The sequence below is a fragment of the Cetorhinus maximus genome, chromosome 1, assembly GCF_964194155.1.
Source record: "Cetorhinus maximus chromosome 1, sCetMax3.hap1.1, whole genome shotgun sequence".
NCBI lineage: Eukaryota > Metazoa > Chordata > Chondrichthyes > Lamniformes > Cetorhinidae > Cetorhinus > Cetorhinus maximus.
The window spans coordinates 29,263,849-29,283,076 of NC_135879.1; positions in this window are offsets into that span (position 1 = coordinate 29,263,849).

Here is a 19,228-nt window from a genome sequence, read left to right on the forward strand (position 1 = left end):
CGCTGACGTTTTCATGCAGACTAGCGTGAGAAAAATATACACGAAGAAACCCTGCACAACACCTCTTCCAGGCCAAATTGCCATGGCCGCAACTTTCCCCCTGCGGTGATCACAAAATCATTTCCTTTGAGCGGAAGAGCCTTTTTCATCCTTCAGTGACAGCTTTTCGGCATAGTTATGCAGTAGGAACACTTCTATAAGAAAGAATGGAGTGTGTCACTGAGAGCTTTGAGGCTTACTTCTAAGAAAGTGCCTATTATGCTGGAATAGATGGTTTGCAATGTCAGATGTGAGTTGAAAGGAATTGTGTGAGCATGAGGAGATAGAAGTGTCAGTGTGGTACGGTCACAGATCATATCAGAGAGCAGATTGAGGTGGGTAGGAAAGTAATGAGGCTGTAGGCGGTGGTAAAGTGACCAGAGAGTAAGAGAGGATTCTTACCTTGACAACACCAATGAGGTCTCAGATTTTTCATCGTTGCAGCCATGTCCTTGGTGCAAAGCTGCTGGCATTCACATGCTCTGTGACCTCTTCTCCGTGTTACTGGAACTGATGCCTGGCTTCCTGCCCCTGGTGGGGGGTGTAGGATGTCTGCCCTCCTGTTGACTGCTCAGACCAAACTGGCATCAGATAACCTAGGTTCTCTGGAACTCTTGCTGTCATCTTCTGGAATTCGTGCAGTCCCTCCATTGTCTACAACAAGATTGCAGCTTCTCTATAAGATGTGCTGGCTGCCTTTGTGTGACACCAGAGTTGCCTGACCTCCAGTCCCCAGGTGATTTGTAGCTATTGAGTATTGTGGATAGCACCAGCTACAGGCTTAAGTGATTATAATCAACAGGCAGCAGCCTGTGGCCAGAGAACACAAGAGCATAAGAAATAGGAGGAAGAGTAGGCCATTCAACCCCTCGAGCCTGCTCTGCCAGTCAAGATCATGGGTGATCTGATGTAGCCTTAAAACACTTTCCTGCCTGCCCCCATTACCCTTGACTGACCTGTCAATCCGAAATCTGTCTAACTCAGCCTTGAATATGTTCAATGACCCAGTCTTCACTACCAGTTGGGAGAGAGAATTCCAAACACTACCCACCCTATGAAAGAAGAAATTCCTCCTCATCTCCATCTTAAATGGGAGACTCCTTATTTTGAAACTGTGCCTCCTAATTCTAGATTCCCCCACACAAAGGGGAAGCATTGTCTTAGCATCTACCTCGTCAAGCCTCCAGAAAATCTCCTGCAATGGCTTCTCCTCCCACTCCTGCACCATTAACTCTGGAGTCCTCCGAGAATCTTATTGTTGACTGCCTTCCTATTTCTCATCTACCAACTATCACTCGATGACATAATCCAAAGACACAAGGTCAGGTTTCACATGAACGTTGACGATACCCGTTTCTATATCACCATCAGCACCTCAATCTCTCCACTGCCTCTGTGTTGTCAGATTGCATTCCTAACATCCAATCTTTAGTGCGCCAAATTTCCTCCAATTAAATATTTTGAACAGAGGAACGGGAGTAGACCATTCAGACTCTTGAATGAGCTCCACCATTTAGTTAGATCATGGCTGATCTGCATCTTATTTCCGTCTACCTGCCTTGGTTCTGTAACTCTTAATACCCTTGCCTAATGAAAATCTATCAATCTCAGTTTTTAAATATTCACTTGATCTCCAGCCTTAACACCTTTCTGAGAAGAGAGTTCCAGATGTCCACTACCTTTTGCTTGAATAAGTTCATTCTGACCTCTTCCCTCAAAGCAGCCGAGCTCTAATTATAAGGTTACGTCCCTCGTTCTGGACTCACCCTGTCAGAGGAAACAGTTTCTATTCACTCTACCAACTCCTTTGATCATCACAAAACATCTCAATTTGACCATCCCTCACTTCTATATTCAAGGGACTACGAGCCTAGTTTATGCATCCTGTTGTCATAATTTAACCCCTTTAGATTTTGGTATCATTCTAGTGATTCTGCTGCACTCCCTTCAAGATTAATATATCCTTCCTGAGGTGCTGTTTAGAAAATACTTTGAGCTATCTTGCGTCCAAAGTGGTTGACTTCATACTCTTTCCTACATTGAATTCCATTTGCCACAGTTTTGCCACTTATTTAATCTATCAATGTCCTGAGGCAACTTTCTGCTCCCATCTACACTATATACTGTGCTACCTAACTTAGTGTCATCGGCAAACTTAGATATATGGCTCCCTATTCCTTTACCCAAGCCATTTATAAATGTGGTAAAAAGCTGAAGGTCTAGCACAGATCCCTGGGAGACAACACCAATCACATATCACCAATTTACCAGTTGGGTCAAAATCCTGCAGCTCCCTTCCTAACAGCACTGTGGGCATACATACACCCCACCAATTGCAGTGGTTCAAGAAGATGGCTCACTACCACCTTCTCAAGGCAAATAGGGATGGGCAATAAGAGCTGGCTGTGCCAGCAATACCCATATCCCATGAGTGAATAAAAAGAGTACAAATGCATTATCCCTACTCTCTCTACCTCCTAACCACTTCCCCATCTAAGCCAGTAGGTTCTTAACATTTTTCCCTCTCGCTTTTCCTGTGGAATCATAGTTTTACCAATGAAGAATAGAATTTCTGAGTGTTACCACATCTCCTTTAGTCACTTTGATGGAAAGTTACTGATGCACCTGGAGAACATTCTGCCAAATCTATGATAGGAGATTAGAAGGTACTGTGGAAATTCCAGGCGAGTGTTAACGAGAGATGGTGAGAATCAGTTTGAGTGGGTTTACTGACTATGTAATATCAGATACAATCATTAATCAAGAATATGTTAGTGATTTTGACAGCGTATATTAATTTGTGTTTCTCTATAAGGAAAGCAATCTGAATTAACACAAAGACAAATAAATATGATTGTAGATTATTTGAAATGAACTTTCACTAATTCAATTGCCCAATTTTGTTTAATTTGCTCAGTTTCTTGCTTAAAATATCACATAATTGATATTTCTAAACAGGACATGATATTATCTATTGCTCCCTTTCTCCAACCAGTTATTTGGCTTTTCCATTGAGAGTGCAATCACAGGAATGAAGCTTTTCAAAACACAAGAGGGAAGTGCAGGGGGGATTTGATTGAGTACAGTATGTTGAGAATACCACAGTTGTGCTGGCACACAAGTTCAATCTCCTTGCTTTATTATTTTGCTGCCCCAAGTTGTCTCACTGTGAGTTGGAACCCTCTGGGAAGATTGGAAGCTAAGAACTTCCTCAGGAGCCAAAAGAGAAATCAGAGGAAGGAAATCACCAAGCCAAGTGTTGGGAAAAGCCGTGGAGCAGATCCCCTCTCTCACACTTGGAACATTTTGCCCAAAGAAACCAAGAAAAGTCTTTGGATTCAAGTCGTATAAAACACACTAATGAATACTTGGTGCATTTTGTACATATTGAATGCTACCAATTGTAATGTAAGTGAACCTTAATGGAGCATCCACTGCATATTCCAGTGTTGTTTGTATTAAGGATCAGTGAATAGGTTAATTGACTATATGTTGTGACAAATATCTAGTTCATGGTTCATGCTAATATTTTAGAGATAATTTTTAGTTCTGGAATGAATAAAGTTTAAGCGTGGAAAATGGGATAAATGCAACTAATGCAGCTGGGAGTCTATTATACTTAAAGGGTTGGAGCCATGTTGACTTAAGGGGTTAACAGCTAGAAAAGTAAGAGATGGAAAATAGCAGTTGGGCTTACGTTGCTGGAAAGCTGAAGATGTGATGTTTACGCTGTTTGCAAAGCAGCGCAGACCAGAGAGATGCTTTGTTTTGGGAGTTAGAGCTAAATTAGTTTTAAAGTATTCAGTGTACCCTGAAAGGCTATGTCGCTATGGGTGGAGCTTAAGAAGTTCTCTGGTTTCAATTTATCTTGTGTGTTTGCTGGGAAGGAACCGTTGGCTGTAGTTTTGACCTTGTGTGGTTTGCAGCTCACAGAGAAGCCCAGGGAGCTGCTAGCAGGGTCACTGGTTCCGTGTCAGGCAGTCAGGGCTCCAAGAAGCCCTGGGAGCCAGTTATAGCTCGGTGCAATTGGGAGACTGTAGTGTGGAGAAAACTAGCGGCAGTGCCAACTTAGTGAAGCTAGCATAAAAGCTGCGGATGCTGGAAATCTGAAATAAAAATAGAAAATGCTGGAAAAACCCAGCTGGTCTGGCAGCATCTGTAGAGAGAGAAACAGAGTTAACGTTTCAAGTCTGTATGAGTCTTCAGAGTTGAAGAGAGATAGAAATAGGATGGATTTTATACTGTTTAAGAAGAGATGGAGCAGGTGAAATAAAATAGAAGGTCGGGATAGGTGGGAGCTCAGGAGAGATTTGACAAAGATGTCATGGAAACAAGACAAAGGGAGTGTTAATGGTAGTATTAAAGACTAAAGAAGGTGCTGATAGTGATAAAAAGGTAAAATAGTAGAATGTGTTAATAGCAGAACAAGGGTCAACACTTTGTGAAGGCAAAACTTAAGGAAAGGTGACAGATGGCCATGTGGTGGAGCGGTGGAGGGGTGGGGGGGGGGGGGGGGGGGGTGGTGGGGGGGGGGGGGGGGTGGGCGGGTGGGGGGGTGGGGTGCGTGAGAAAAAACATTGAATAAAAAAGGGGTCAAGATGGAGGAGAGAGTTCATGATCTGAATTTATTGAACTCAATATTATGTCCAGCAGGTTGTAAAGTGCCTAATTGGAAGATGAGGTGCTGTTCCTCCAGTTTGCATTGGGCTTCACTAGAACATTGCAGCAGGCCAAGGATGGACATGTGGGCATGAGAGCAGGGTGGTGTGTTGAAATGACAAGCAACAGGAAGGTCTGGGTCATGCTTGCGGACTGAACAAAAGTGTTCCTCAAAGCGGTCACCCAGTCTGCGTTTAGTCTCTGCAATGTCGAGGAGACCGCGTTAGGAGCCGCAAATACAGTAGACCAAATTGAAGGAGGTGCTAGTGAAGTGCTGCTTCACCTGAAAGGAGTGTTTGTGGCCTTGGACGATGAGGAAGGAGGTGGTAAATGGGAAGGTGTTGCACCTTCTGCAATTGCATGAGAAGGTGCCTTAGGAAGGGGATGAGGAGTTGGGTGGTGGAGGAGTGGACCCTGATGGGATGAAAAGTGAGGTCAAGGGGGACCCTATCATAGTTCTGGAAGGTAGGGGAAGGTGTGAGGGTAGAGGTGCGGGAGAAGGGTTGGACACATCCTGACTTTGTTATCAAAGGGTGCTGCTGTTGTCTGTCGTACTGACCTTTACCTTGCAGAGACTGAGAGCCAACTCTCAGACACTTTTTCCTACCTCCCCCTGGACCATGACCCCACCATCGAACATTTCCAGGACTATCACTGACCTCATCTCCTCTGGAGATCTTCCCTCCACAGATTCCAACCTCATAGTCTTCCAAAGCTGCACAGCCCATTTCTACCTCTTTCCCAAAATCCACAAACAGGACTGTCCTGATAGATCCATCGAGTCAGCCTGTTCCTGCCCCACAGAACTCATTTCTTCTTATCTTGACTCCATTCTCTCTCCCGTTGTCCAGTCTCTTCCCACCTTCATTCTTCAGGGTAGAGTCCTTGGCCCAGCCATCTCCAACTGCTTGATCAATGACCTTTCCATCATAAGGTCAGAAGTGGGTTATTCACTGATGATTACACAATGTTCTGCACCATTTGTGACTGAACAGATGCTGTAGCAGTCCATGTTCAAATGCAGCAAGATCTGGACAAGCTTGGGCTGACTAGTGGCAAGTAACATTCGCACCACACAAGTGCCAGGCAATGACCATCTCCAACAAGAGAGATTCTAACTACCGTCCCTTAACATTCAATGGCATTACCATTGCTGATCCCCCCCCATTATCAAAATCCTGGGGGTTACCATTTACCAGAAACTGAACTGGACTAGCCATATAAATACTGTGGCTACAAGAGCAGGTTAGAGGCTAGGAATCCTGCAGTGAGTAACTCACCTCCTGACTCCCCAAAGCCTGTCCACCATTTACAAGGCACAAGTCAGGAGTGTGATGGAATGCTCTCCCCTTGCCTGGATGAGTGCAGCTCCAACAACACTCAAGGAGCTTGACACCATCCGGGACAAAGCAGCCTGCTTGACTGGCACCCCATCCGCAAACATTCACTCCCTCCTCCACCTAAGCACAGTAGCAGCAGTGCATACCATCTACAAGATGCATTGCAGGAGCTCACCAAGGCTCCTGAGACAGCACCTTCCAAACCCATGAATGCTACCACCTAGATGAACAAGGGCAGCTAACACATTGGAACACCACCACCTGGAAGTTCCCCTCCAAGCCACCCACCATCCTTACCTGGAAATATATTGCCGCTCCTTCACTGTTGCTTGGTCAAAATCCTGGAACTCCCTCCCTAACAGCACTGTGGGTGTACCTACAGCACGTGGACTGCAGCGGTTCAAGAAGTCAGCTCACCACCACCTTCTCAAGGGCAATTAGGGAGGGTAATAAATGCTGGCCCAGCCAGTGACACCCACAACCCATGAATGAATAATAAATTCACGATTTCCGATGCCCTACATCATATCAACAATTTTCAGTTTCCTGTCCCTAACCATCTCTTTACTATGGACGTCCAGTCCCTCTACACCTTCATCCCCCACCAGGACAGTCTGAGGGCTCTCTGTTTCTTCCTTGAACAGAGGCCTCAACAATCCCCATTCACCATCACTCTCCTCCACCTGGCTGATCTTGTTCTCTCACTGAACAATTTCTCCTTTAACTTGTCTTACTTCCTCCAAATAAAAGATGTGGCTATGAGTACCCACATGGGCCCTAGTTATGCCTGTCTTTTTGTGTGGTATGTGGAACATTCTTTGTCCCAGTCCTACTAAGGCCCCCTCCCACAACTCTTTATCTGGTTCATCGATGACTGTATCAGTGCCATTTCATGCTCTTGTCTGGACATGGAAAAAATTATTGATTATGCTTCCAATTTTAACCCCTCCCTCACCCTCACATGGTCCATCTCTGAGATTTCCCTTCCCTTCCTTGGCCTCTCTGTCTCCATTTCTGGTGATAGACAGTCTACCAATATTCATTACAAGCCCTCTAACTTCCACAGCAACCTTGATTACAGCTACTCACTGCTTCCTGCAAGGACTTCATCCCGTTCTCTCAGTTCCTCTGCCTGTGTCACACCTGTTCTGATGATGCTACCTTCCAAAATGGAGCTTCTGACATGTCTTCCTTTTTCCTGAACCGAGGGTTCCCCCCCCAACTGTGGTTGAAAGGGCCCTCAACAGGGCCCCCATCTCCTGCACTTCTGCCCTCACCCCTTCCCCTCCCTCCCAGAACAAGATAGGATCCTCCTTGTCCTCGCTTTTCATCCCATCAGCCTCCGCATTCAAAGGATCATCCTCCGCCATTTCCACCAACTGCAGCATGATGCCACCACCAAACACATCTTCCCCTCACAACCCCTGTCAGTATTCTGTAGGGACTGTTCCCTCAGGAACACCATGGTCCACTCCTCCATCACCCCCAACACCTCATCCCCTTCCCACAGCACCTTCCCATGCAATTCAGAAGGTGCAACACCTGCCCATTTACCTCTTTCCTCCTCACCATCCAAGGCCCCAAACACTCCTTTCAGGTGAATTAGGACTTCACTTGCACCTCCTTCAATTTGGTCTACTGTATTCATTGCTCCCAATGCGGTCTCCTCTACATTGGGGAGACCAAACGCAGACCGGGTGACTGCTTTGTGGAACACCTTCGCTCAGTCCACGAACCTTCCTATTGCTTGCCATTTCAACACACCATCCTGCTCTCATGCCCACATGTCTGTCCTTGACCTACTGTAATGTTCCAGTGAAACCCAACGCAAACTGGAGGAACAGCACCTCATCTTCTGATTAGGCACTTTACAGTCTTCTGGACTTAACATTAAGTTCAACAACTTCAGACCATGAACTCTCTCCTCCATCTTGACCCCTTTTTTATCCAGTTTTTTTCCTACACCCCACCCACTCTTCCACAGGGCCATCTGTCACTTGTTCTTAAATTTTGCTTTCACAGAGCGCTGAGCCTTGTTCTGCTATTAACACATTCTGCCATCTTACCTTTTTGCCACTATCATCACCTTCTTTGGTCTTTAACACTACCATTAACACTCCCTTTGTCTTGTGTCCATGACATCTTTGTCAATCTCTCCTGAGATCCCATCTATCCCTGACCTTCTATTTTGCTCCACCTGCTCCATCCCCTCTTAAACAGTATAAAATCCATCACATTTCTACATTGCCTCAGCTCTGAAGAATAGTCATATGGGATCAAAATATTCGGCAGGATTTTCCACATCTGCCCACCACCGTGATCTTCCAGTCCCGCCGTAAGTCAATGGACTTCTGGCTTGGGGGGGGGCTGCCTCGCCCACAGAGGGTCCTGCCCGCAACGGGGCAGGAAAATCCCGGCCATTAACTCTGTTTCTCTCTCCATGGATGCTGCCAGACCTGCTGAGTTTTCCCAGCATTTTCTGTTTTTATTAGTGAAGCTAGCAGCCTGTGAAAGAGTTGGAAGTGTGCCAGTAATTGGAGGCAGGAGTGCAACGTTGTGAACCCCTTGGAATGCAGTCTCAGGAACATAGATTGATCCATCAGGGGGTGAGCACTTGTTGAGGCTGTCTGAGTCGGAGCAGCTTTTGAGGGAATTCAGAGGTTAAATCTTTGAAAGTGAGGAGTTGAAACCCCTCGTGAGGGAAACAGAATGGCCACTGACATCTGTGTGGGTTGCTGAGAAATCCATGAGATCTTCTTTGGTTGTACCTGCCATTTAATGTGCATTATGGTGTGTTCAACCATAGTTTGTCTGTTAATTCATCTTTACCTCATGTTAATTCTGAATGTTGGAATATAAAATAGATATTGTAAATTGTTTTACCTTTCTGACTTTGTAAAACTGTGGAGTCTTCTGGCTTTATTCTCCTAGTGGGTAACTGGGATTTTAAAATTTATCGTCTTTAAACAAAAAGTTGCTGGTTCCTGACTGGATGGTAACACTGTGCAATGGAAAAATTCACTTTCAGATAGCCGTGAATTGTAATTCAAAAAAAAAATCTGTCATACATAACTTTGCCAAGCATTAAAATGATTGTTTTACCTCTCTGATTCTTTAAAAAGGCAACCATAGGTCAGTGACAAAAACAGAATTACCTGAAAAAATTCAGCAGGTCTGGCAGCATCGGTGGAGAAGAAATCAGTTAACGTTTCGAGTCCTCACGACCCTTCGGCAGAACTGAGCGTAGTTAGGGCTCCACCGATGCTGCCAGACCTGCTGAGTTTTTCCAGGTAATTCTGTTTTTGTTTTGGATTTCCAGCATCCGCAGTAGCTTTTAGCTTTTCGTTTTTATCTCGTAGGTCAGTGACTATGTTCTAAAATTTGGCTTGCCTGCAAGTTTAAGTACCCTCAACCCATATTAAAGATTTTGCTGTCAATTTACTTTCTGTACAATAGACGTAGGGAAACAAAGCAGCAGGTTAGCGTGTGGGGGGGTGGATTCAACTTCATGGAAAATTATGGAAAAACTGAAAAGAAAGGAGAGCCCAGGAGAGGCTATTAAAGTCTCCAGAACACAAAATAGGACAGAGTGTTTGGAAAGGGCTAGGAATCTAACTTCAAGCACATCAGATAAAGGGACGACAGTGAGAAAGGGGACAGGAAATACAGGACTGAAGGTGTCGTATCTGAATGCACGCAGTAAACGAAATAAGGTAAATGAGCTTGTGGCGCAGATTGAAATTGGCAGGTATGATGTGGTGGGCATCACAGAGACATGGCTGCAAGGGGATCAGGACTGGGAGCTAAATATCCAAGGATATATCCTATCGAAAAGATAGGCAGGTTGGCAGAGGGGGTGGGGTTACTTTGTTAGTAAGAAATGAAATTAAATCGATAGCAAGAAATGACGTAGGGTCAGATGATGTAGAATCTGTGTGGGTAGAGCTGAGGAACCGCAAAGGTAAAAAAAACCATAATGGGAGTTATGTACAGGCCTCCTAACAGTAGTCAGGATGTGGGGCACAAGATACACTAGGAGATAGAAAATGCGTGTAAGAAAGGCAAGGTTACAGTGATCATGGGGAATTTCAATATGCAGGTAGACTGGGAAAATCAAGTTGGTAGTTGATCCCAAGAAAAGGAATTTGTGGAATGTCTACGAGATGGCTTTTTGGAGCAGCTTGTGGTGGAGCCCACTAGGGAACAGGCAATTCTAGATTTAGTGATGGGTAATGAGGCAGATTTGATAAGGGAGCTTAAGGTGAAGGAACCCCTAGGAGGAAGTGACCATAATATGATAGAATTTACCCTGCAATTTGAGAGGAAAAAGCTGGAATCAGATGTAACGGTATTACAGTTGAATAAAGGCAACTACAGAGGCATGAAGGAGGAGCTGGCCAGAATTGACTGGGAGATGAGCCTAGCAGGAAAGAAAGTGGAACAGCAATGGCAGGAGTTTCTGGGAGTAATTTGTGAGACACAGCAAAAATTCATCCCTAGGAAGATGAAGCATACTAAAGGCAGGATGAGGCAACCATAGCTGACAAGGGAAGTCAGGGACAGCATAAAAGCTAAAGAGAAAGCATACAATGCGGCGAAGAGCAGTGGGAAACCAGGGGATTGGGAAGCCTACAAAGACCAACAGAGGACAACTAAAAAAGAAATAAGGAGGGAGAAGATTAAATATGAGGGTAAACTAGCCAGTAATATAAAAGAGGATTGCAAGAGTTTTTTTAGATATATAAAGGGTAAGAGAGAGGCATAAGTGGACACTGGCCGCTGGAAAATGACGCTGGAGAAGTAGTGGGGAACAAAGAAATGGCAGAGGAACTGAATAGGTACTTTGCGTCATTCTTCATGGTGGAAGACATGAGTAACATCCCCAAAGTTCAAGAGAGTCAGGGGGCAGAGGTGAGTATGGTGGCCATTACCAAGGAGAAGGTGCTAGGAAAACTGAAAGGTCTGAAGGTGGATAAATCACCTGGATCAGATGGATTACACCCCAGAGTTCTGAAGGAGATAGCTGAAGAGATAGTGGAGGCGTTAGTGGTGATCTTTCAGGAATCACTGGAGTCAGGGAGGGTCCCAGAGGACTGGAAAATCGCTAATGTTTAAGAAGGGAGTGAGGCAAAAGACGGGAAATTACAGGCCGATTAGCCTGACCTCGGTCGTTGGTAAGATTTTAGAGTACATTATTAAGGATGAGATTTCAGAATACTTGGAAGTGCATGATAAAATAGGGCAAAGTCAGCATGGTTTCATCAAGGGGAGGTCATGCCTGACAAATCTGTTAGAATTCTTTGAGGAGGTAATGAGTAGGTTAGACAAAGGAGAGCCAATGGATGTTATCTACTTGGACTTCCAGAAGGCCTTTGACAAGGTGCCGCACAGGAGGCTGCTCAGTAAGATAAGAGCCCATGGTGTTAAAGCTAAGGTACTAGCATGGATAGAAGATTGGCTGTCTGGCAGGAGGCAGAGAGTGGGGATAAGGGGGTACTTCTCAGGATGGCGGCCGGTGACTAGTGGAGTTCCACAGGGGTCAGTGTTGGGACCACAACTTTTCACTTTATACATTAATGATCTAGATGAAGGAACTGAGGGCATCCTAGCTAAGTTTGCAGATGATACAAAGATAGGTGGAGGGACAGGTAGTATAGAGGAGGCGGGGAAACTGCAGAAGGATTTGGACAGGTTAAGAGAATGGGCAAAGAAGTGGCAGATGGAATACAACGTGGGCAAGTGTGAGATCATGCACTTTGGTAGGAAGAATAGAGGCATAGACTATTTTCTAAATGGGGAGAGAATTCAAAAATCTGGAGTGCAAAGGGACTTGGGAGTCCTAGTCCAGGATTCTCTTAAGGTTAACTTGCAGGTTGAGTCGGTAGTTAGGAAGGCAAATGCAATGTTGGCATTTATTTCGAGAGGACTCGAATAAAGAAGCAGGGATGTGCTGCTGAGGCTTTATAAGGCTCTGGTCAGACCACATTTAGAATATTGTGAGCAATTTTGGGCCCCGTATCTCAGGAAGGATGTTCTGGCCCTGGAGAGGGTCCAGAGGAGGTTCACGAGAACGATCCCAGGAATGAAAGGCTTAACATATGAGGAATGTTTGAGGACTCTGGGTCTATACTCGATGGAGTTTAGAAGGATGAGGGGGGATCTGATTGAAACTTACAGAATACTGAAAGGCCTGGATAGAGTGGACATAGGGAAGATGTTTCCATTAGGAGGAGAGACTAGGACCCGAGGGCACAGCCTCAGAGTAAAGGGAAGACCTTTTAGAACAGAGATGAGGAGAAACTTCTTTAGCCAGAGAGTGGTGAATCTATGGAATTCATTGCCACAGAAGGCTGTGGAGGCCAGGTCATTGAGTGTATTTAAAACCGAGATAGATAGGTTCTTGATTGGTAAGGGGATCAAAGGTTATGGAGAGAAGGCGGGAGAATGGGGTTGAGAAACTTATCAGCCTTGATTGAATGGCGGAGCAGACTCGATGGGCCGAATGGCCTAATTTCTGCTCCTATGTCTTATGGTCTTACGTAGTGTCAGCAAATTTCTTGGCCTTTTACTCTCACAAGCCTTTGCCAACTCAGATAATGCACCAAACTCTCACAATGATCAGTGCTTATAGCAGTATATGTAATTGTTTAGTTTGTATATCTGATGAATCTGTACAAGATCCAGAAATTAAATTGCACAGTTTTTCAGATAAATAACTTGCACCAAAGAATTCAACACGGCTAGTGTTGTGTATATGCTCATTCTGCCCCCAACCTCCCCACCAATGCCGTATTGTTTTTAATGCTTTGTAGTTGTCAGGATGTCTGCCCAAAATAGGTGTTAGGCTTGTTTTGCCTGTACAAATCAGGACCTAAATTCCTGTAATATCGCTTTATTTTCTATCGCATTCAAAATGTTTTGTTTTTCTTAATTTTGTTATTACCTTTTTAACTTAATCTTTTCCATACTGTTTATCTTTGAAGAACTAAGCCTCAAATGCTTCTGTTGCCTCAGTTCACCCTCTGCTTGACTCGTACTATCAATTTGGAAGTTAAGAATTCCTTTTAAGAAGACTGGGCTTGAAAGGCTTGTGAACTGGCTCCAAAGGGCCTTTCATTCAAACAATCAAACACACACTCTTTGATGCACAAATAATTGGAAAGGCAGCCAATGGGTTAGTTGACTCATCAGTGGCCCAAACAAATATCACATCAGACCATGAGTTCAGCTAAAAGCAAAATACTGTGGATGCTGGAAATCTAGAACAAAAACAAAAATACCTGGAAGGACTCAGCAGGTCTGACAGCATCTACGGAGAGGGATACAGTTGACGTTTCGAGTCCGTATGACCCTTCATCATTAGTTCTGATGAAGGGTCATACAGACTCGAAACGTCAACTGTATCCCTCTCCGTAGATGTTGTCAGACCTGCTGAGTTTTTCCAGGTGTTTTTGTTCATGAGTTCAGCTGTTGATTGCTAAGTATTAAACCAGAAAGCACATTTGTTTAAGCTGTGCAGTCAAAATGCAGTAAGCAGGTTGAGCCATACCATTCATGTTTAGCATATTTAATTTATTGGATTATTAATGGCTGTTCAAAGGCATATGTAACATATTCTGTACATGGGTTTCATCAAAATTATTTTAAGTAGCCACCTTGTAATGAATCAACATTAACACTGCAATAACCTGCATCCCTTTAAAATTATTTGTTACAAATCTCATTAAAATGTTACAAAAGAAAAAGCTGATTTCTGAAAAGGTGCTATTTAAATGTAACTCAGAACTAGTTTTGCTAAATTCACTGCTATATTACCTCTGTGCTGTACATTAATAAGAAACCTATTCTGCAATGGCAGCGCTGTTTTCCTTTGGGTAGCTGATTTTGTTTCTCCAAAAGGTGGGTTGGGAATCTTGACTGAGTGTGTCAGGAAAATATAATAATTTTCAAAATATTATTGTAATTTATTGTAAGGTGTGTGTGTGTTGGGGGGGGGAGGCAGGGGGACTTAATTGAATTAAAGATAGCTGGCCTGAAGGCTTTGATGCATCAAGAAAAGAAGCTAAGTTTGAAATGTTAAATAGGTAAACCTAGCTTAAGTTTTAGAATGTGAGGTGTGATGGGAAATTTTGCATTTTTAGATAAACCAGAGTAATTTGAATTTCAAAGGAGAGGGTGAAATGTTACACTTAGCCAGAAGAAGCCAAACAGTGTGTTTATTTTTCCCAAGCTTACTGATAAAATTGGTACTATGAAAGATTTCTATTATTAGAAAAGTAGAGTTGAAAAGACATATTGGGACAATGGGACTTACATTAAAAAGGGAGAAACCTGTATAAAGGAGATGAGGTTATACGTAGGAAGAAGGAATTTTAAGATCTAACAAGTGTGAAAAGCCTCCAGCCTCTAAGCCTCAAGTTGCTGTCTACACAAACTGAAGTAAAGAAAACTCGCTTTGAATTTATCTGTTCAGGATATTATGTTACTTTGCCTGGGTCTTTTAAAATCTATGTATTTTACTGTTGCCTTAATGGAGGTGTAACTGGGAGTTAGATTAACCAGGGGAGCTAGGAGTTATCATTGTAGTAATTTGTAAACCTATGTATGTGCTTAAAATAATTTTATTAATAAAGGATTAATTTAATTTTGTAAGAAACCTATAAGACTCGATGGTCTAATTACTAATGAATTCAAGGCATGCATCGCAAAATACATACAAATTGTAAAATAGTCCTGGCAGCTGTTTCAAGTTCTCTGGGATTTGAACTCAGCAGTTACCAACCATTGTGCCATAACAGCATGCCAATATTTGTGAGGATATCTGTAGGGTTTGAAAAGCAGCAATAGGGCTTTAGGGGTATTATCTGCACCAATATTTTATGGGGAATATAACATGGTCTCACTCAATGTTTAGAAAAGGAACTTCACAGCTTCAGTGGAAGCCTCTCTCTCTGCAAATGTATCATGAGAGTTCTCCACAGCTGCTACTTTCAGGATTGCTCAGAATTAAGTCAACAAACTGTAGCCTGAATTGTAGAGTGATCCGTAAAAAGTAAAGTATCTGAGCAAATTGACTTTTAGTCTATCCTTAAATTATCTGTAGCTCCAAAACTACAAAGCTAATCCTCCAATGTTGGAAATGTTGACTTTTGAACTAAATATGAGGCCTGTTTGGTTTGATTTAAAACATGATGCAGTTTGATGTCCTGTTTGCTTTGATTTAAAACACGATATAGTTTTATGTCCTGTTCTTCCCTAAACAAAATAAATTATTTCATATGATGTTTATGGGAGGCAGATTGACCAATAGATTTCTACACAAAGCTCCAGTACCCACACTTCAAAAATTGGATGTGAAATAATTTGGAAATTCTGAGAGGTATGATAAGGTGCTTTATGCAAGTTCTTTTTCACTCAAGTACATGATTGTATTCCTCATATTTGCCCTATGAACCTAAGAGCTTCCCTAAATATTTCCCCTGCTTCTGTAGCTTATTTTTTTTTATAGCTATATTGGGTTATAGCAGTTCATAGAACATTCTTTTAAACTTAAACATATTTTTCACTGAACTGTATCCACCTACATGCTTAGCAGGTGTTAGACTGTATACATTGAGTTTAACTCAATGTAAGCTTCAGCTGAAATGTGGCTTCTTCAATGGTGGAATGGTGGAGGTTTACTAGATTGATACAAAAACAGAAAATGCTGAAAAAACTCAGCAGTAGACCTGTGCATCTGTGCACGCAGCATCTGTGGAGAGAGAAACAGAGTTAACGTTTCGAGTCCGTATCTGTTTTTCTCTCCCCAGATGCTGCTAGACCTGCTGAGTTTTCCCAGCATTCTCTGTTTCTGTTTCAGATTTCCAGCATCCGCAGTATTTTGCTTTTACTAGATTGATACCTGGAATGAGCGAGTGGTCTTATGAGGAAAGGTTAGACAGACCGGGCTTGTTTCCACTAGAGTTTAGAAGAGTGAGGGGTGACCTGATTGAATTATGCAAGACCCTGAACGGTATTGACAAGGTGGACGTGGAAAGGATGTTTCCTCTGGTGGGTGAGTCCAGAACTAGGGGGACTGTTTTAAAATTAGGGGTTGCCCCTTTAGGACAGAGGTGAGGAGAAATTTTTTTCTCTCAGAGGGTTATGCGACTTTGGAACTCTCTACCTTCTAAGGTGGTGGAGCTGGTGTCATTGAATATTTTTAAGGCAGAGGTAGCTAGATTGTTGTTAGGCAAGGGAATCAAAGGTTATCGGGGGTAGATGGGAATGTGGAATTTGAAACGCAAACAGATCAGCCATGATCTTATTGAATGGCAGAACAGGCTTGAGGGGCTGAATGGCCTACTTCCGCTCCCATTTTCATATGTTTATATGTTTGTACGTAAAAGCATCTACATTTTTTGGCCCCTCGTGAGCTCTTCTTCTTCATCAAAATCACGAAACACGTTCAGAATACCCCAAACGAATTTCCTTCCTTACCGCACTGTCCAGTATGATTTAAAAGGCAGCAGCAATCCCAAGAGAAGTAAACAAAAATACTGTCAGGAAAATCCCAAAAATAATGGCAAGCTACCATTAAACCCAACTAAAGCGTGGATCAAAATGCAGAAAAGTGTAAATGTAACGTAAAGCAAAGATTAATACTTTGAAACTGTTACCTCCCTTTAAGAAGCTTGCTTGGGGAAGGTGCACACTGTGTGCAGAACCTCGCTAACATCACAAGATTCTACATAGGAACTGAATTAGATATAGTTATGATCAGGTGAGTAGGGTGAAATGGCTCTCCTCATTTCCCTTTCCTCTGCAACAGGTATTTTGTTAAAACAGATATAGTTGACAATTCAGCGAATGTTTAACTGGTTTTGTGCTGTGATCATAAAAGTCACTATCAGACAAGTTTCCTTGAGTTTTAACAAAGTCAAGAGACTAGCTTTTATTGTACTTAACCTGATCTAAGTAAAATAATAAAGTACACTCTCACTTTCGCATGCACATACAGTCGAAATTCACACACACACAAATGGATTGACTTAGCTGGCTTCAGGCTGAATTTGGTGGTTCTGATGCTCCTGGTGTCGAGGCGATTTAAACATGCAGGTGGATGGTTCATCTGTTCTTCTGTAGACAGTTGTACTGGGCTGAATCTTTTTCAGAAATCTCTGCCTGCGGCACCTGGAGTAGTCACAATCGGTAGACAGTGTTCAAAAGGTTGTAAGTTGGGTGGAAAGAGACAGAGAGGAACCCACTCAGGTTATTGTTCCTTCAGCATTTTGGCTGCTCGTCCTGTTCTGCAGAGAAAGCAGGTTCTTAAAACACATCAAAGGTTGGGTTGTCACATGATCTACTACACCAACTTCCCAGGGATCCAAATAAGATCATGGGCAGTGTATTCCAATTGTAACTTGACTAGTTTATGTAGGGAAGTCTGTCTCTCAGCCAGGGCCCCATTATCTAAGTGCTTTTTAAAAAATCATTCATAGGATGTGGGTGTTGCTGGCTAGGCCAACATTTATTGTCCATCCCTACTTGTCTTTGAGAAGGTGATGGTGTGCTGCCTTCTTGAACTGCTGAAGTCCATGTGTTATAGGAGCACCCACAGTGCTGTTAGGAATGGAGTTCCAGGGTTTTGACCCAGTGAAGGAGAAATGATACAGTTCCAAGTCAGGATGGTGTGAGATTTGGAGAGGAACTTGCAGGTGCTGGTGTTCTGATGCATCTGCTGCCCTTGTCCTTCTAGGTGGTCGAAGTCACAGGTTTGGAAGGTTTTGTGGAAGGAGCTTGGGTGAGTCGCTGCAGTGCATCTTGTGGACGGTACACACTGCTGCCACTGTGAGTTGGTGGTGGAGGGAGTGAATGTTGAAGGTGGTGGGTGGGTGCCAATCAAGTGGGCTACTTTGTCCTGGATGGTGTCCAGCTTCTTGAGTGTTGTTGGAGCTGCACTCATCCAGGCAAGTGGAGAGTATTCCATCACACTCCTGACTTGTGCCTTGTAGCTGGTGAACAGGCTTTGGGGAGTCAGGAGGTGAGTTATTCGCCACAGAATTCACAGCCTCTGACTTGCTCTTGTAGCCACAGTGTTTATATGGCTGGTTCAATTTAGCTTCTGGTCAATAGCAACCCCCAGGATGTTGATAGTGGGCGATTCAGTGATGGTAATGCTATTTAATGTCAAGGGGGAGGTGGTTGGATTCTTTCTTTTTGGAGATGGTCATTGCCTGGAACCTGTATGGCATGAATGTTATTTGCCACTTATCAGCCCAAGCCTGAATATTGTCCAGGTCTACCTGTATCTGTACAGCTATCTGAGGTGTCGCAAATGGTGCTGAACATTGTACAATCATCAGCGAATATCCCCACTTCTGACCTTGTGATGGAGGGAAGTTCACTGATGAAATAGCTGGAGATGGTTGGGCCTAGGACACTACCCTGAAGAACTCCTGCAGTGAGGTCCTGGGACTGAGGTGATTGATGTCCAATAACCATAACCATCTACCATGTTTAATGGTTTGTACCTACCCAGTTGTGCACCCATGAGTTTCTGGACACTGTGCTAATGGAATAGGTGATGTGGTTCATTTAAATTCCCCTGAGGTCATTGTCTTTGGTGGGTTTTTGCAGACAGGTAGACTCCATCTCAATGGTGCTGGAATGTGGAACATACAGTGATGCAAACTGTGTAGCCACCTTTGGCTGTGAGCTCAAGTCAGCGGAATGTGGCTTTAGTCTCTATAAAAACAAAATTAGGGGTCTCCAGTCGATAGACTCAGAAATAATTTTTTGATATAAAGTGGGTTTTCATGACAATATTGTCATGGTTTAATGTGGCCTGTGCACCTTTTGCCTGCAGATTGCGTTGTTGGCTACCCATCCTCTGCCTTCCTTCAGTGCAGCCTCTCTGCCAATGTGGGACCTCACAAAGCTAGGAAAATGAACGCTTGCACCCCCCCCCCACCACCCCAAGTTATTGTAGATCCTATTCTCCATATATGTCTTACAGTCAGAGGGTGGTGCTCCTTAAATGCTTTTATTTATTACAGCTGAAACAAAAGACCTGCTGCCTCCAGCTGCGATCAACCCAAGAACTGGAGTGTCTGACCCAGGAGCTTTCTGCGATGGTACTGTCAATACATCTAAGTGGTTAGAAGTATGTTCCACTGACTTTTGTATTGTATTCATGTGGACTTACAGCC